The sequence below is a fragment of the Hyla sarda genome, unplaced genomic scaffold, assembly GCF_029499605.1.
Source record: "Hyla sarda isolate aHylSar1 unplaced genomic scaffold, aHylSar1.hap1 scaffold_999, whole genome shotgun sequence".
NCBI lineage: Eukaryota > Metazoa > Chordata > Amphibia > Anura > Hylidae > Hyla > Hyla sarda.
Window position 1 is genome coordinate 115,044 of NW_026611030.1, and position 19,374 is coordinate 134,417.

The window sequence follows — 19,374 nt, forward strand, 5'->3', positions numbered from 1 at the left end:
GGTATACAGGCCACGGCTTTCCTGGTCATTTAGACACAGGATGTCCTCCCTATTGAGGCGGAAGTAGTCAAGAAGAATCACCTCCGCAATGAAGCGGAGGTTCTTCAACTGACGATGGCTCTCCGACACCTCTATGCGGATGGTATTTCGCATCGACATTTCCCCAGAGGGGAAAGCCCAGGAGAACGGCATCTTCCACACCCAGGGACTAAGCCCCTTCCCCAATAGCAGCAGGGGCTCGGAATCCCGCTATAAAAGCGGAACCCTTACCCAAGGCAGAGGTCGGGGGTACCCTAGGTGCTTCCGAAGCTACAGGCAACGCTCAACGTACCGAAAATGCCTTCTGAGACACAAGGTCCCAGAGACAGGGGGATCGCAACCCGTTGTCCGTGGACTAAGCCCGCTCCCCAATAGCAGCAAGGGGGTGAAGTCCCTCCGTAAGGAGAGACAATCCCCCAAGGCCGAGAAGCGGGGTACCACAGACACCTTCCGACCAGACCAAATGCAGATACTACACTTGATCTTAGCCAAAAGGCCGAGAAGCGATAACCGTGAAAGGGGCGGGCCCAACAAGGTCCCCTTCATGGGCACTATCACTGCTTGCTGTCAGGGAGGCTGCCAGACAATTTTCCATGCACACTCTGGGCTGGGGGGCAGTCAACCACCAGTACACACAGCAGAACCTAAACCCATACCATTATTGCTAAGCAGCAAGACAGGGGCCCATTGCACTCCCACGGGGCCTTTTTAAATGCAATCCATAACCCGGATTTGCCAGGAACCCTTCTTACTCCTCCTACTTGCATGTGACACTGGGCTTAGGATCTGCATAGGAAACACACACACAAGCACACACCTACCTTTGTTGCCTGCAGATGCCTCCTTGGCTGTCCCCAAACGGTATCAAACCAACACCCACGGGAAGCTGTAAGCATAGAGGACATGCCTGCACCCCATTGGACTTACCTGTGTGGGTTAAATCCGGGTTATTTGACAACCTATGGCGGTGATGGTTCTGCTCAGGCAGAGCAGTGCTGATGCTCCTCATAAAGCTGTCGCTGCTGTGAAGGTTCTAGGTGACATCACAAATCCCTATGGTTACATACACAACAAAGCTGGGTTGTTGTTGTTTACACTCTGCAAGGCCTGTGGAAGTGAGTGACATCATAGCACTGTAGTTCTGAGGGTTCAAGATGGATGCAACAATCTCCTGTTGCTTCTATGAAGGCCGTAATAGACGACATCACCAAACAGCTCCATAGTCACATACACAGCAAAGGAGAGATGTTGTTTACACCTAGTGATGTCAGTGGTATTGAGTGACATCACAGCACAGTGCTAAGGCTCCTGGGCCTGGACACAGCAGCGGCTGCAATATCTCAACGGAGAATACGTTTATATCTATGTGTGTGTGTGCGCATATATATATATATATATATATATATATATATATATTTCTCCGCCGAAATCACTTTTAAACCCATTTCCACCTTTTTTTCCCTTCTCTTCCTCTTACTTTTTTTTCACGTTTTTTTACGTTTTTCTCCTTTTCGCCTCTTTTCTGGGCGTATTATTCTTCTTTTTCTTCTTTTTTTTCGTCTAATGCATACCCCATCAGTGCAGCAATGCTTATTCAATACCGCCAGCAGATGGAGACACTGGGGGATAATTTTCTAAGGATTTATACTGATTTTTCCTGTCTGAATTTGTCGCACAGAAAGTTGCAGGCCAAATATGTGTGACATTTCTGCGACTTTAGCTTCTAGAGCATTTTTACAACATTATACATAGGTGCTGAATACATAAAAAGCGACTGTTCAGCGACAGACAAGTCGCATCGGCTGAAAGTAGGCCAGAATGTCAGTCCATGTTGGAGCAGGTTTAGATACAGTCTAAAGCATAGATCTCAAAGTCTGTGCACAGAATTTAGCAAGGGCCTCGCACCTTCTGATGCATCAGGTAGGTGCACAATAGCATAGCCTAACCCTCTGTACTTTGGTCTATATTGATGCGGGACATAGACAGCCAGCTGATGACCAATCCATTAGTGCAATGGATGGCTGGAAGCATTTGTCTTTGCCTTTGCAATACCACAGAAGCAATGCATGGTCAATGTACAGCAATGACACACCTGTGTGAACAGCCAGGAGACCCCCCCCCCCCATGTTATGTTACATAGTTACATAGTTAGTACGGTCGAAAAAAGACATATGTCCATCAAGTTCAACCAGGGAATTAAGGGGTAGGGGTGTGGCGCGATATTGGGGAAGGGATGAGATTTTATATTTCTTCATAAGCATTAATCTTATTTTGTCAATTAGGAACATTCAGCACCCACCCGCTATCAAGGCAGCTGCCTATCATGTCATGCCCTACCTGCACAGGTGTGCTGGCTACTCAAATGATCCAATTAAGGAGGCCATTTAGTCAGCAGCAGCAGAAGTCCTGTGCCTGGACGCTCCAACAGGGGCCAGACACAAGCAGAAGCAGAAGCAGCAGAAGCAGCAGCAGCACCACCTTTTGTTTTTTGGCTGCAGCAGCAGCAAGGCCCACAGGGCTGGCTAGCTGGCTAGCCAGCAAGCAGGTAGCAATGAAAGTAGGAATCTTTCTTTTTAACCCTGTAAGGGGGTGGTGCACTGTACCCGAAGATACTGCCATATCGGGTCAATGCATAGGGCGACGGAAGCAAGCTTCGAAATCGGCCCCCGTTCTCAAAAATCCATTTAATATATGGTCCCCAGATAGGGGACGTATCAGATATTAAACTGATAAGAACAGATACTACACTTGATCTTAGCCAAAAGGCCGAGAAGCGATAACCGTGAAAGGGGCGGGCCCAACAAGGTCCCCTTCATGGGCACTATCACTGCTTGCTGTCAGGGAGGCTGCCAGACAATTTTCCATGCACACTCTGGGCTGGGGGGCAGTCAACCACCAGTACACACAGCAGAACCTAAACCCATACCATTATTGCTAAGCAGCAAGACAGGGGCCCATTGCACTCCCACGGGGCCTTTTTAAATGCAATCCATAACCCGGATTTGCCAGGAACCCTTCTTACTCCTCCTACTTGCATGTGACACTGGGCTTAGGATCTGCATAGGAAACACACACACAAGCACACACCTACCTTTGTTGCCTGCAGATGCCTCCTTGGCTGTCCCCAAACGGTATCAAACCAACACCCACGGGAAGCTGTAAGCATAGAGGACATGCCTGCACCCCATTGGACTTACCTGTGTGGGTTAAATCCGGGTTATTTGACAACCTATGGCGGTGATGGTTCTGCTCAGGCAGAGCAGTGCTGATGCTCCTCATAAAGCTGTCGCTGCTGTGAAGGTTCTAGGTGACATCACAAATCCCTATGGTTACATACACAACAAAGCTGGGTTGTTGTTGTTTACACTCTGCAAGGCCTGTGGAAGTGAGTGACATCATAGCACTGTAGTTCTGAGGGTTCAAGATGGATGCAACAATCTCCTGTTGCTTCTATGAAGGCCGTAATAGACGACATCACCAAACAGCTCCATAGTCACATACACAGCAAAGGAGAGATGTTGTTTACACCTAGTGATGTCAGTGGTATTGAGTGACATCACAGCACAGTGCTAAGGCTCCTGGGCCTGGACACAGCAGCGGCTGCAATATCTCAACGGAGAATACGTTTATATCTATGTGTGTGTGTGCGCATATATATATATATATATATATATATATATATATATATATATATATTTCTCCGCCGAAATCACTTTTAAACCCATTTCCACCTTTTTTTCCCTTCTCTTCCTCTTACTTTTTTTTCACGTTTTTTTACGTTTTTCTCCTTTTCGCCTCTTTTCTGGGCGTATTATTCTTCTTTTTCTTCTTTTTTTTCGTCTAATGCATACCCCATCAGTGCAGCAATGCTTATTCAATACCGCCAGCAGATGGAGACACTGGGGGATAATTTTCTAAGGATTTATACTGATTTTTCCTGTCTGAATTTGTCGCACAGAAAGTTGCAGGCCAAATATGTGTGACATTTCTGCGACTTTAGCTTCTAGAGCATTTTTACAACATTATACATAGGTGCTGAATACATAAAAAGCGACTGTTCAGCGACAGACAAGTCGCATCGGCTGAAAGTAGGCCAGAATGTCAGTCCATGTTGGAGCAGGTTTAGATACAGTCTAAAGCATAGATCTCAAAGTCTGTGCACAGAATTTAGCAAGGGCCTCGCACCTTCTGATGCATCAGGTAGGTGCACAATAGCATAGCCTAACCCTCTGTACTTTGGTCTATATTGATGCGGGACATAGACAGCCAGCTGATGACCAATCCATTAGTGCAATGGATGGCTGGAAGCATTTGTCTTTGCCTTTGCAATACCACAGAAGCAATGCATGGTCAATGTACAGCAATGACACACCTGTGTGAACAGCCAGGAGACCCCCCCCCCCCCATGTTATGTTACATAGTTACATAGTTAGTACGGTCGAAAAAAGACATATGTCCATCAAGTTCAACCAGGGAATTAAGGGGTAGGGGTGTGGCGCGATATTGGGGAAGGGATGAGATTTTATATTTCTTCATAAGCATTAATCTTATTTTGTCAATTAGGAACATTCAGCACCCACCCGCTATCAAGGCAGCTGCCTATCATGTCATGCCCTACCTGCACAGGTGTGCTGGCTACTCAAATGATCCAATTAAGGAGGCCATTTAGTCAGCAGCAGCAGAAGTCCTGTGCCTGGACGCTCCAACAGGGGCCAGACACAAGCAGAAGCAGAAGCAGCAGAAGCAGCAGCAGCACCACCTTTTGTTTTTTGGCTGCAGCAGCAGCAAGGCCCACAGGGCTGGCTAGCTGGCTAGCCAGCAAGCAGGTAGCAATGAAAGTAGGAATCTTTCTTTTTAACCCTGTAAGGGGGTGGTGCACTGTACCCGAAGATACTGCCATATCGGGTCAATGCATAGGGCGACGGAAGCAAGCTTCGAAATCGGCCCCCGTTCTCAAAAATCCATTTAATATATGGTCCCCAGATAGGGGACGTATCAGATATTAAACTGATAAGAACAGATACTACACTTGATCTTAGCCAAAAGGCCAAGAAGCGATAACCGTGAAAGGGGCGGGCCCAACAAGGTCCCCTTCATGGGCACTATCACTGCTTGCTGTCAGGGAGGCTGCCAGACAATTTTCCATGCACACTCTGGGCTGGGGGGCAGTCAACCACCAGTACACACAGCAGAACCTAAACCCATACCATTATTGCTAAGCAGCAAGACAGGGGCCCATTGCACTCCCACGGGGCCTTTTTAAATGCAATCCATAACCCGGATTTGCCAGGAACCCTTCTTACTCCTCCTACTTGCATGTGACACTGGGCTTAGGATCTGCATAGGAAACACACACACAAGCACACACCTACCTTTGTTGCCTGCAGATGCCTCCTTGGCTGTCCCCAAACGGTATCAAACCAACACCCACGGGAAGCTGTAAGCATAGAGGACATGCCTGCACCCCATTGGACTTACCTGTGTGGGTTAAATCCGGGTTATTTGACAACCTATGGCGGTGATGGTTCTGCTCAGGCAGAGCAGTGCTGATGCTCCTCATAAAGCTGTCGCTGCTGTGAAGGTTCTAGGTGACATCACAAATCCCTATGGTTACATACACAACAAAGCTGGGTTGTTGTTGTTTACACTCTGCAAGGCCTGTGGAAGTGAGTGACATCATAGCACTGTAGTTCTGAGGGTTCAAGATGGATGCAACAATCTCCTGTTGCTTCTATGAAGGCCGTAATAGACGACATCACCAAACAGCTCCATAGTCACATACACAGCAAAGGAGAGATGTTGTTTACACCTAGTGATGTCAGTGGTATTGAGTGACATCACAGCACAGTGCTAAGGCTCCTGGGCCTGGACACAGCAGCGGCTGCAATATCTCAACGGAGAATACGTTTATATCTATGTGTGTGTGTGCGCATATATATATATATATATATATATATATATATATATATATATTTCTCCGCCGAAATCACTTTTAAACCCATTTCCACCTTTTTTTCCCTTCTCTTCCTCTTACTTTTTTTTCACGTTTTTTTACGTTTTTCTCCTTTTCGCCTCTTTTCTGGGCGTATTATTCTTCTTTTTCTTCTTTTTTTTCGTCTAATGCATACCCCATCAGTGCAGCAATGCTTATTCAATACCGCCAGCAGATGGAGACACTGGGGGATAATTTTCTAAGGATTTATACTGATTTTTCCTGTCTGAATTTGTCGCACAGAAAGTTGCAGGCCAAATATGTGTGACATTTCTGCGACTTTAGCTTCTAGAGCATTTTTACAACATTATACATAGGTGCTGAATACATAAAAAGCGACTGTTCAGCGACAGACAAGTCGCATCGGCTGAAAGTAGGCCAGAATGTCAGTCCATGTTGGAGCAGGTTTAGATACAGTCTAAAGCATAGATCTCAAAGTCTGTGCACAGAATTTAGCAAGGGCCTCGCACCTTCTGATGCATCAGGTAGGTGCACAATAGCATAGCCTAACCCTCTGTACTTTGGTCTATATTGATGCGGGACATAGACAGCCAGCTGATGACCAATCCATTAGTGCAATGGATGGCTGGAAGCATTTGTCTTTGCCTTTGCAATACCACAGAAGCAATGCATGGTCAATGTACAGCAATGACACACCTGTGTGAACAGCCAGGAGACCCCCCCCCCCATGTTATGTTACATAGTTACATAGTTAGTACGGTCGAAAAAAGACATATGTCCATCAAGTTCAACCAGGGAATTAAGGGGTAGGGGTGTGGCGCGATATTGGGGAAGGGATGAGATTTTATATTTCTTCATAAGCATTAATCTTATTTTGTCAATTAGGAACATTCAGCACCCACCCGCTATCAAGGCAGCTGCCTATCATGTCATGCCCTACCTGCACAGGTGTGCTGGCTACTCAAATGATCCAATTAAGGAGGCCATTTAGTCAGCAGCAGCAGAAGTCCTGTGCCTGGACGCTCCAACAGGGGCCAGACACAAGCAGAAGCAGAAGCAGCAGAAGCAGCAGCAGCACCACCTTTTGTTTTTTGGCTGCAGCAGCAGCAAGGCCCACAGGGCTGGCTAGCTGGCTAGCCAGCAAGCAGGTAGCAATGAAAGTAGGAATCTTTCTTTTTAACCCTGTAAGGGGGTGGTGCACTGTACCCGAAGATACTGCCATATCGGGTCAATGCATAGGGCGACGGAAGCAAGCTTCGAAATCGGCCCCCGTTCTCAAAAATCCATTTAATATATGGTCCCCAGATAGGGGACGTATCAGATATTAAACTGATAAGAACAGATACTACACTTGATCTTAGCCAAAAGGCCGAGAAGCGATAACCGTGAAAGGGGCGGGCCCAACAAGGTCCCCTTCATGGGCACTATCACTGCTTGCTGTCAGGGAGGCTGCCAGACAATTTTCCATGCACACTCTGGGCTGGGGGGCAGTCAACCACCAGTACACACAGCAGAACCTAAACCCATACCATTATTGCTAAGCAGCAAGACAGGGGCCCATTGCACTCCCACGGGGCCTTTTTAAATGCAATCCATAACCCGGATTTGCCAGGAACCCTTCTTACTCCTCCTACTTGCATGTGACACTGGGCTTAGGATCTGCATAGGAAACACACACACAAGCACACACCTACCTTTGTTGCCTGCAGATGCCTCCTTGGCTGTCCCCAAACGGTATCAAACCAACACCCACGGGAAGCTGTAAGCATAGAGGACATGCCTGCACCCCATTGGACTTACCTGTGTGGGTTAAATCCGGGTTATTTGACAACCTATGGCGGTGATGGTTCTGCTCAGGCAGAGCAGTGCTGATGCTCCTCATAAAGCTGTCGCTGCTGTGAAGGTTCTAGGTGACATCACAAATCCCTATGGTTACATACACAACAAAGCTGGGTTGTTGTTGTTTACACTCTGCAAGGCCTGTGGAAGTGAGTGACATCATAGCACTGTAGTTCTGAGGGTTCAAGATGGATGCAACAATCTCCTGTTGCTTCTATGAAGGCCGTAATAGACGACATCACCAAACAGCTCCATAGTCACATACACAGCAAAGGAGAGATGTTGTTTACACCTAGTGATGTCAGTGGTATTGAGTGACATCACAGCACAGTGCTAAGGCTCCTGGGCCTGGACACAGCAGCGGCTGCAATATCTCAACGGAGAATACGTTTATATCTATGTGTATGTGTGCGCATATATATATATATATATATATATATATATATATATATATATTTCTCCGCCGAAATCACTTTTAAACCCATTTCCACCTTTTTTTCCCTTCTCTTCCTCTTACTTTTTTTTCACGTTTTTTTACGTTTTTCTCCTTATCGCCTCTTTTCTGGGCGTATTATTCTTCTTTTTCTTCTTTTTTTTCGTCTAATGCATACCCCATCAGTGCAGCAATGCTTATTCAATACCGCCAGCAGATGGAGACACTGGGGGATAATTTTCTAAGGATTTATACTGATTTTTCCTGTCTGAATTTGTCGCACAGAAAGTTGCAGGCCAAATATGTGTGACATTTCTGCGACTTTAGCTTCTAGAGCATTTTTACAACATTATACATAGGTGCTGAATACATAAAAAGCGACTGTTCAGCGACAGACAAGTCGCATCGGCTGAAAGTAGGCCAGAATGTCAGTCCATGTTGGAGCAGGTTTAGATACAGTCTAAAGCATAGATCTCAAAGTCTGTGCACAGAATTTAGCAAGGGCCTCGCACCTTCTGATGCATCAGGTAGGTGCACAATAGCATAGCCTAACCCTCTGTACTTTGGTCTATATTGATGCGGGACATAGACAGCCAGCTGATGACCAATCCATTAGTGCAATGGATGGCTGGAAGCATTTGTCTTTGCCTTTGCAATACCACAGAAGCAATGCATGGTCAATGTACAGCAATGACACACCTGTGTGAACAGCCAGGAGACCCCCCCCCCATGTTATGTTACATAGTTACATAGTTAGTACGGTCGAAAAAAGACATATGTCCATCAAGTTCAACCAGGGAATTAAGGGGTAGGGGTGTGGCGCGATATTGGGGAAGGGATGAGATTTTATATTTCTTCATAAGCATTAATCTTATTTTGTCAATTAGGAACATTCAGCACCCACCCGCTATCAAGGCAGCTGCCTATCATGTCATGCCCTACCTGCACAGGTGTGCTGGCTACTCAAATGATCCAATTAAGGAGGCCATTTAGTCAGCAGCAGCAGAAGTCCTGTGCCTGGACGCTCCAACAGGGGCCAGACACAAGCAGAAGCAGAAGCAGCAGAAGCAGCAGCAGCACCACCTTTTGTTTTTTGGCTGCAGCAGCAGCAAGGCCCACAGGGCTGGCTAGCTGGCTAGCCAGCAAGCAGGTAGCAATGAAAGTAGGAATCTTTCTTTTTAACCCTGTAAGGGGGTGGTGCACTGTACCCGAAGATACTGCCATATCGGGTCAATGCATAGGGCGACGGAAGCAAGCTTCGAAATCGGCCCCCGTTCTCAAAAATCCATTTAATATGTGGTCCCCAGATAGGGGACGTATCAGATATTAAACTGATAAGAACAGATACTACACTTGATCTTAGCCAAAAGGCCGAGAAGCGATAACCGTGAAAGGGGCGGGCCCAACAAGGTCCCCTTCATGGGCACTATCACTGCTTGCTGTCAGGGAGGCTGCCAGACAATTTTCCATGCACACTCTGGGCTGGGGGGCAGTCAACCACCAGTACACACAGCAGAACCTAAACCCATACCATTATTGCTAAGCAGCAAGACAGGGGCCCATTGCACTCCCACGGGGCCTTTTTAAATGCAATCCATAACCCGGATTTGCCAGGAACCCTTCTTACTCCTCCTACTTGCATGTGACACTGGGCTTAGGATCTGCATAGGAAACACACACACAAGCACACACCTACCTTTGTTGCCTGCAGATGCCTCCTTGGCTGTCCCCAAACGGTATCAAACCAACACCCACGGGAAGCTGTAAGCATAGAGGACATGCCTGCACCCCATTGGACTTACCTGTGTGGGTTAAATCCGGGTTATTTGACAACCTATGGCGGTGATGGTTCTGCTCAGGCAGAGCAGTGCTGATGCTCCTCATAAAGCTGTCGCTGCTGTGAAGGTTCTAGGTGACATCACAAATCCCTATGGTTACATACACAACAAAGCTGGGTTGTTGTTGTTTACACTCTGCAAGGCCTGTGGAAGTGAGTGACATCATAGCACTGTAGTTCTGAGGGTTCAAGATGGATGCAACAATCTCCTGTTGCTTCTATGAAGGCCGTAATAGACGACATCACCAAACAGCTCCATAGTCACATACACAGCAAAGGAGAGATGTTGTTTACACCTAGTGATGTCAGTGGTATTGAGTGACATCACAGCACAGTGCTAAGGCTCCTGGGCCTGGACACAGCAGCGGCTGCAATATCTCAACGGAGAATACGTTTATATCTATGTGTGTGTGTGCGCATATATATATATATATATATATATATATATATATATATATATATATATATTTCTCCGCCGAAATCACTTTTAAACCCATTTCCACCTTTTTTTCCCTTCTCTTCCTCTTACTTTTTTTTCACGTTTTTTTACGTTTTTCTCCTTTTCGCCTCTTTTCTGGGCGTATTATTCTTCTTTTTCTTCTTTTTTTTCGTCTAATGCATACCCCATCAGTGCAGCAATGCTTATTCAATACCGCCAGCAGATGGAGACACTGGGGGATAATTTTCTAAGGATTTATACTGATTTTTCCTGTCTGAATTTGTCGCACAGAAAGTTGCAGGCCAAATATGTGTGACATTTCTGCGACTTTAGCTTCTAGAGCATTTTTACAACATTATACATAGGTGCTGAATACATAAAAAGCGACTGTTCAGCGACAGACAAGTCGCATCGGCTGAAAGTAGGCCAGAATGTCAGTCCATGTTGGAGCAGGTTTAGATACAGTCTAAAGCATAGATCTCAAAGTCTGTGCACAGAATTTAGCAAGGGCCTCGCACCTTCTGATGCATCAGGTAGGTGCACAATAGCATAGCCTAACCCTCTGTACTTTGGTCTATATTGATGCGGGACATAGACAGCCAGCTGATGACCAATCCATTAGTGCAATGGATGGCTGGAAGCATTTGTCTTTGCCTTTGCAATACCACAGAAGCAATGCATGGTCAATGTACAGCAATGACACACCTGTGTGAACAGCCAGGAGACCCCCCCCCCCCCCCATGTTATGTTACATAGTTACATAGTTAGTACGGTCGAAAAAAGACATATGTCCATCAAGTTCAACCAGGGAATTAAGGGGTAGGGGTGTGGCGCGATATTGGGGAAGGGATGAGATTTTATATTTCTTCATAAGCATTAATCTTATTTTGTCAATTAGGAACATTCAGCACCCACCCGCTATCAAGGCAGCTGCCTATCATGTCATGCCCTACCTGCACAGGTGTGCTGGCTACTCAAATGATCCAATTAAGGAGGCCATTTAGTCAGCAGCAGCAGAAGTCCTGTGCCTGGACGCTCCAACAGGGGCCAGACACAAGCAGAAGCAGAAGCAGCAGAAGCAGCAGCAGCACCACCTTTTGTTTTTTGGCTGCAGCAGCAGCAAGGCCCACAGGGCTGGCTAGCTGGCTAGCCAGCAAGCAGGTAGCAATGAAAGTAGGAATCTTTCTTTTTAACCCTGTAAGGGGGTGGTGCACTGTACCCGAAGATACTGCCATATCGGGTCAATGCATAGGGCGACGGAAGCAAGCTTCGAAATCGGCCCCCGTTCTCAAAAATCCATTTAATATGTGGTCCCCAGATAGGGGACGTATCAGATATTAAACTGATAAGAACAGATACTACACTTGATCTTAGCCAAAAGGCCGAGAAGCGATAACCGTGAAAGGGGCGGGCCCAACAAGGTCCCCTTCATGGGCACTATCACTGCTTGCTGTCAGGGAGGCTGCCAGACAATTTTCCATGCACACTCTGGGCTGGGGGGCAGTCAACCACCAGTACACACAGCAGAACCTAAACCCATACCATTATTGCTAAGCAGCAAGACAGGGGCCCATTGCACTCCCACGGGGCCTTTTTAAATGCAATCCATAACCCGGATTTGCCAGGAACCCTTCTTACTCCTCCTACTTGCATGTGACACTGGGCTTAGGATCTGCATAGGAAACACACACACAAGCACACACCTACCTTTGTTGCCTGCAGATGCCTCCTTGGCTGTCCCCAAACGGTATCAAACCAACACCCACGGGAAGCTGTAAGCATAGAGGACATGCCTGCACCCCATTGGACTTACCTGTGTGGGTTAAATCCGGGTTATTTGACAACCTATGGCGGTGATGGTTCTGCTCAGGCAGAGCAGTGCTGATGCTCCTCATAAAGCTGTCGCTGCTGTGAAGGTTCTAGGTGACATCACAAATCCCTATGGTTACATACACAACAAAGCTGGGTTGTTGTTGTTTACACTCTGCAAGGCCTGTGGAAGTGAGTGACATCATAGCACTGTAGTTCTGAGGGTTCAAGATGGATGCAACAATCTCCTGTTGCTTCTATGAAGGCCGTAATAGACGACATCACCAAACAGCTCCATAGTCACATACACAGCAAAGGAGAGATGTTGTTTACACCTAGTGATGTCAGTGGTATTGAGTGACATCACAGCACAGTGCTAAGGCTCCTGGGCCTGGACACAGCAGCGGCTGCAATATCTCAACGGAGAATACGTTTATATCTATGTGTGTGTGTGCGCATATATATATATATATATATATATATATATATATATATATATATATATATATTTCTCCGCCGAAATCACTTTTAAACCCATTTCCACCTTTTTTTCCCTTCTCTTCCTCTTACTTTTTTTTCACGTTTTTTTACGTTTTTCTCCTTTTCGCCTCTTTTCTGGGCGTATTATTCTTCTTTTTCTTCTTTTTTTTCGTCTAATGCATACCCCATCAGTGCAGCAATGCTTATTCAATACCGCCAGCAGATGGAGACACTGGGGGATAATTTTCTAAGGATTTATACTGATTTTTCCTGTCTGAATTTGTCGCACAGAAAGTTGCAGGCCAAATATGTGTGACATTTCTGCGACTTTAGCTTCTAGAGCATTTTTACAACATTATACATAGGTGCTGAATACATAAAAAGCGACTGTTCAGCGACAGACAAGTCGCATCGGCTGAAAGTAGGCCAGAATGTCAGTCCATGTTGGAGCAGGTTTAGATACAGTCTAAAGCATAGATCTCAAAGTCTGTGCACAGAATTTAGCAAGGGCCTCGCACCTTCTGATGCATCAGGTAGGTGCACAATAGCATAGCCTAACCCTCTGTACTTTGGTCTATATTGATGCGGGACATAGACAGCCAGCTGATGACCAATCCATTAGTGCAATGGATGGCTGGAAGCATTTGTCTTTGCCTTTGCAATACCACAGAAGCAATGCATGGTCAATGTACAGCAATGACACACCTGTGTGAACAGCCAGGAGACCCCCCCCCCCCATGTTATGTTACATAGTTACATAGTTAGTACGGTCGAAAAAAGACATATGTCCATCAAGTACAACCAGGGAATTAAGGGGTAGGGGTGTGGCGCGATATTGGGGAAGGGATGAGATTTTATATTTCTTCATAAGCATTAATCTTATTTTGTCAATTAGGAACATTCAGCACCCACCCGCTATCAAGGCAGCTGCCTATCATGTCATGCCCTACCTGCACAGGTGTGCTGGCTACTCAAATGATCCAATTAAGGAGGCCATTTAGTCAGCAGCAGCAGAAGTCCTGTGCCTGGACGCTCCAACAGGGGCCAGACACAAGCAGAAGCAGCAGAAGCAGCAGCAGCACCACCTTTTGTTTTTTGGCTGCAGCAGCAGCAAGGCCCACAGGGCTGGCTAGCTGGCTAGCCAGCAAGCAGGTAGCAATGAAAGTAGGAATCTTTCTTTTTAACCCTGTAAGGGGGTGGTGCACTGTACCCGAAGATACTGCCATATCGGGTCAATGCATAGGGCGACGGAAGCAAGCTTCGAAATCGGCCCCCGTTCTCAAAAATCCATTTAATATATGGTCCCCAGATAGGGGACGTATCAGATATTAAACTGATAAGAACAGATACTACACTTGATCTTAGCCAAAAGGCCGAGAAGCGATAACCGTGAAAGGGGCGGGCCCAACAAGGTCCCCTTCATGGGCACTATCACTGCTTGCTGTCAGGGAGGCTGCCAGACAATTTTCCATGCACACTCTGGGCTGGGGGGCAGTCAACCACCAGTACACACAGCAGAACCTAAACCCATACCATTATTGCTAAGCAGCAAGACAGGGGCCCATTGCACTCCCACGGGGCCTTTTTAAATGCAATCCATAACCCGGATTTGCCAGGAACCCTTCTTACTCCTCCTACTTGCATGTGACACTGGGCTTAGGATCTGCATAGGAAACACACACACAAGCACACACCTACCTTTGTTGCCTGCAGATGCCTCCTTGGCTGTCCCCAAACGGTATCAAACCAACACCCACGGGAAGCTGTAAGCATAGAGGACATGCCTGCACCCCATTGGACTTACCTGTGTGGGTTAAATCCGGGTTATTTGACAACCTATGGCGGTGATGGTTCTGCTCAGGCAGAGCAGTGCTGATGCTCCTCATAAAGCTGTCGCTGCTGTGAAGGTTCTAGGTGACATCACAAATCCCTATGGTTACATACACAACAAAGCTGGGTTGTTGTTGTTTACACTCTGCAAGGCCTGTGGAAGTGAGTGACATCATAGCACTGTAGTTCTGAGGGTTCAAGATGGATGCAACAATCTCCTGTTGCTTCTATGAAGGCCGTAATAGACGACATCACCAAACAGCTCCATAGTCACATACACAGCAAAGGAGAGATGTTGTTTACACCTAGTGATGTCAGTGGTATTGAGTGACATCACAGCACAGTGCTAAGGCTCCTGGGCCTGGACACAGCAGCGGCTGCAATATCTCAACGGAGAATACGTTTATATCTATGTGTGTGTGTGCGCATATATATATATATATATATATATATATATATATATATATATATATTTCTCCGCCGAAATCACTTTTAAACCCATTTCCACCTTTTTTTTCCCTTCTCTTCCTCTTACTTTTTTTTCACGTTTTTTTACGTTTTTCTCCTTTTCGCCTCTTTTCTGGGCGTATTATTCTTCTTTTTCTTCTTTTTTTTCGTCTAATGCAGACCCCATCAGTGCAGCAATGCTTATTCAATACCGCCAGCAGATGGAGACACTGGGGGATAATTTTCTAAGGATTTATACTGATTTTTCCTGTCTGAATTTGTCGCACAGAAAGTTGCAGGCCAAATATGTGTGACATTTCTGCGACTTTAGCTTCTAGAGCATTTTTACAACATTATACATAGGTGCTGAATACATAAAAAGCGACTGTTCAGCGACAGACAAGTCGCATCGGCTGAAAGTAGGCCAGAATGTCAGTCCATGTTGGAGCAGGTTTAGATACAGTCTAAAGCATAGATCTCAAAGTCTGTGCACAGAATTTAGCAAGGGCCTCGCACCTTCTGATGCATCAGGTAGGTGCACAATAGCATAGCCTAACCCTCTGTACTTTGGTCTATATTGATGCGGGACATAGACAGCCAGCTGATGACCAATCCATTAGTGCAATGGATGGCTGGAAGCATTTGTCTTTGCCTTTGCAATACCACAGAAGCAATGCATGGTCAATGTACAGCAATGACACACCTGTGTGAACAGCCAGGAGACCCCCCCCCCCATGTTATGTTACATAGTTACATAGTTAGTACGGTCGAAAAAAGACATATGTCCATCAAGTTCAACCAGGGAATTAAGGGGTAGGGGTGTGGCGCGATATTGGGGAAGGGATGAGATTTTATATTTCTTCATAAGCATTAATCTTATTTTGTCAATTAGGAACATTCAGCACCCACCCGCTATCAAGGCAGCTGCCTATCATGTCATGCCCTACCTGCACAGGTGTGCTGGCTACTCAAATGATCCAATTAAGGAGGCCATTTAGTCAGCAGCAGCAGAAGTCCTGTGCCTGGACGCTCCAACAGGGGCCAGACACAAGCAGAAGCAGAAGCAGCAGAAGCAGCAGCAGCACCACCTTTTGTTTTTTGGCTGCAGCAGCAGCAGCAAGGCCCACAGGGCTGGCTAGCTGGCTAGCCAGCAAGCAGGTAGCAATGAAAGTAGGAATCTTTCTTTTTAACCCTGTAAGGGGGTGGTGCACTGTACCCGAAGATACTGCCATATCGGGTCAATGCATAGGGCGACGGAAGCAAGCTTCGAAATCGGCCCCCGTTCTCAAAAATCCATTTAATATATGGTCCCCAGATAGGGGACGTATCAGATATTAAACTGATAAGAACAGATACTACACTTGATCTTAGCCAAAAGGCCGAGAAGCGATAACCGTGAAAGGGGCGGGCCCAACAAGGTCCCCTTCATGGGCACTATCACTGCTTGCTGTCAGGGAGGCTGCCAGACAATTTTCCATGCACACTCTGGGCTGGGGGGCAGTCAACCACCAGTACACACAGCAGAACCTAAACCCATACCATTATTGCTAAGCAGCAAGACAGGGGCCCATTGCACTCCCACGGGGCCTTTTTAAATGCAATCCATAACCCGGATTTGCCAGGAACCCTTCTTACTCCTCCTACTTGCATGTGACACTGGGCTTAGGATCTGCATAGGAAACACACACACAAGCACACACCTACCTTTGTTGCCTGCAGATGCCTCCTTGGCTGTCCCCAAACGGTATCAAACCAACACCCACGGGAAGCTGTAAGCATAGAGGACATGCCTGCACCCCATTGGACTTACCTGTGTGGGTTAAATCCGGGTTATTTGACAACCTATGGCGGTGATGGTTCTGCTCAGGCAGAGCAGTGCTGATGCTCCTCATAAAGCTGTCGCTGCTGTGAAGGTTCTAGGTGACATCACAAATCCCTATGGTTACATACACAACAAAGCTGGGTTGTTGTTGTTTACACTCTGCAAGGCCTGTGGAAGTGAGTGACATCATAGCACTGTAGTTCTGAGGGTTCAAGATGGATGCAACAATCTCCTGCAACAATCTCCTGTTGCTTCTATGAAGGCCGTAATAGACGACATCACCAAACAGCTCCATAGTCACATACACAGCAAAGGAGAGATGTTGTTTACACCTAGTGATGTCAGTGGTATTGAGTGACATCACAGCACAGTGCTAAGGCTCCTGGGCCTGGACACAGCAGCCGGCTGCAATATCTCAACGGAGAATACGTTTATATCTATGTGTGTGTGGTGCGCATATATATATATATATATATATATATATATATATATATATATATATTTCTCCGCCGAAATCACTTTTAAACCCATTTCCACCTTTTTTTCCCTTCTCTTCCTCTTACTTTTTTTTTCACGTTTTTTTACGTTTTTCTCCTTTTCTGCCTCTTTTCTGGGCGTATTATTCTTCTTTTTCTTCTTTTTTTTCGTCTAATGCATACCCCATCAGTGCAGCAATGCTTATTCAATACCGCCAGCAGATGGAGACACTGGGGGATAATTTTCTAAGGATTTATACTGATTTTTCCTGTCTGAATTTGTCGCACAGAAAGTTGCAGGCCAAATATGTGTGACATATTCTGCGACTTTAGCTTCTAGAGCATTTTTACAACATTATACATAGGTGCTGAATACATAAAAAGCGACTGTTCAGCGACAGACAAGTCGCATCGGCTGAAAGTAGGCCAGAATGTCAGTCCATGTTGGAGCAGGTTTAGATACAGTCTAAAGCATAGATCTCAAAGTCTGTGCACAGAATTTAGCAAGGGCCTCGCACCTTCTGATGCATCAGGTAGGTGCACAATAGCATAGGCCTAACCCTCTGTACTTTGGTCTATATTGATGCGGGACATAGACAGCCAGCTGATGACCAATCCATTAGTGCAATGGGATGGCTGGAAGCATTTGTCTTTGCCTTTGCAATACCACAGAAGCAATGCATGGTCAATGTACAGCAATGACACACCTGTGTGAACAGCCAGGAGACCCCCCCCCCCCATGTTATGTTACATAGTTACATAGTTAGTACGGTCGAAAAAAGACATATGTCCATCAAGTTCAACCAGGGAATTAAGGGGTAGGGGGTGTGGCGCGATATTGGGGAAGGGATGAGATTTTATATTTCTTCATAAGCATTAATCTTATTTTGTCAATTAGGAACATTCAGCACCCACCCCGCTATCAAGGCAGCTGCCTATCATGTCATGCCCTACCTGCACTGGTGTGCTGGCTACTCAAATGATCCAATTAAGGAGGCCATTTAGTCAGCAGCAGCAGAAGTCCTGTGCCTGGACGCTCCAACAGGGGCCAGACACAAGCAGAAGCAGAAGCAGCAGAAGCAGCAGCAGCACCACCTTTTGTTTTTTGGCTGCAGCAGCAGCAAGGCCCACAGGGCTGGCTAGCTGGCTAGCCAGCAAGCAGGTAGCAATGAAAGTAGGAATCTTTCTTTTTAACCCTGTAAGGGGGTGGTGCACTGTACCCGAAGATACTGCCATATCGGGTCAATGCATAGGGCGACGGAAGCAAAGCTTCGAAATCGGCCCCCGTTCTCAAAAATCCATTTAATATATGGTCCCCAGATAGGGGACGTATCAGATATTAAACTGATAAGAACAGATACTACACTTGATCTTAGCCAAAAGGCCGAGAAGCGATAACCGTGAAAGGGGCGGGCCCAACAAGGTCCCCTTCATGGGCACTATCACTGCTTGCTGTCAGGGAGGCTGCCAGACAATTTTCCATGCACACTCTGGGCTGGGGGGCAGTCAACCACCAGTACACACAGCAGAACCTAAACCCATACCATTATTGCTAAGCAGCAAGACAGGGGCCCATTGCACTCCCACGGGGCCTTTTTAAATGCAATCGCATAACCCGGATTTGCCAGGAACCCTTCTTACTCCTCCTACTTGCATGTGACACTGGGCTTAGGATCTGCATAGGAAACACACACACAAGCACACACCTACCTTTGTTGCCTGCAGATGCCTCCTTGGCTGTCCCCAAACGGTATCAAACCACACCCACGGGAAGCTGTAAGCATAGAGGACATGCCTGCACCCCATTGGACTTACCTGTGTGGGTTAAATCCGGGTTATTTGACAACCTATGGCGGTGATGGTTCTGCTCAGGCAGAGCAGTGCTGATGCTCCTCATAAAGCTGTCGCTGCTGTGAAGGTTCTAGGTGACATCACAAATCCCTATGGTTACATACACAACAAAGCTGGGT

At 46.5% G+C, this 19,374-nt stretch overlaps 8 non-coding genes and 1 pseudogene across 8 annotated transcripts; all 9 read right to left on the bottom strand.

The window, feature by feature from the left end:
- Nucleotides 1-468: 468 nt before the first annotated feature.
- On the bottom strand, nucleotides 469-547 carry LOC130351841 (U2 spliceosomal RNA; annotated as a pseudogene).
- A 2,079-nt stretch (nucleotides 548-2,626) lies between these two features.
- On the bottom strand, nucleotides 2,627-2,817 carry LOC130351882 (U2 spliceosomal RNA). Its single transcript, XR_008888411.1, has one exon. It is a non-coding gene; the product is annotated as a U2 spliceosomal RNA (small nuclear RNA).
- Nucleotides 2,818-4,907: 2,090 nt separating this feature from the next.
- Nucleotides 4,908-5,098, bottom strand: LOC130351886 (U2 spliceosomal RNA). The gene has a single exon (XR_008888415.1). It is a non-coding gene; the product is annotated as a U2 spliceosomal RNA (small nuclear RNA).
- A 2,084-nt stretch (nucleotides 5,099-7,182) lies between these two features.
- On the bottom strand, nucleotides 7,183-7,373 carry LOC130351883 (U2 spliceosomal RNA). The gene has a single exon (XR_008888412.1). It is a non-coding gene; the product is annotated as a U2 spliceosomal RNA (small nuclear RNA).
- A 2,083-nt stretch (nucleotides 7,374-9,456) lies between these two features.
- Nucleotides 9,457-9,647, bottom strand: LOC130351887 (U2 spliceosomal RNA). The gene has a single exon (XR_008888416.1). It is a non-coding gene; the product is annotated as a U2 spliceosomal RNA (small nuclear RNA).
- Nucleotides 9,648-11,743: 2,096 nt separating this feature from the next.
- LOC130351888 (U2 spliceosomal RNA) lies at nucleotides 11,744-11,934 on the bottom strand. The gene has a single exon (XR_008888417.1). It is a non-coding gene; the product is annotated as a U2 spliceosomal RNA (small nuclear RNA).
- Nucleotides 11,935-14,023: 2,089 nt separating this feature from the next.
- LOC130351884 (U2 spliceosomal RNA) lies at nucleotides 14,024-14,214 on the bottom strand. The gene has a single exon (XR_008888413.1). It is a non-coding gene; the product is annotated as a U2 spliceosomal RNA (small nuclear RNA).
- Nucleotides 14,215-16,306: 2,092 nt separating this feature from the next.
- LOC130351885 (U2 spliceosomal RNA) lies at nucleotides 16,307-16,497 on the bottom strand. Its single transcript, XR_008888414.1, has one exon. It is a non-coding gene; the product is annotated as a U2 spliceosomal RNA (small nuclear RNA).
- Nucleotides 16,498-18,608: 2,111 nt separating this feature from the next.
- On the bottom strand, nucleotides 18,609-18,800 carry LOC130351894 (U2 spliceosomal RNA). The gene has a single exon (XR_008888422.1). It is a non-coding gene; the product is annotated as a U2 spliceosomal RNA (small nuclear RNA).
- Between the last annotated feature and the right edge of the window lie 574 nt (nucleotides 18,801-19,374).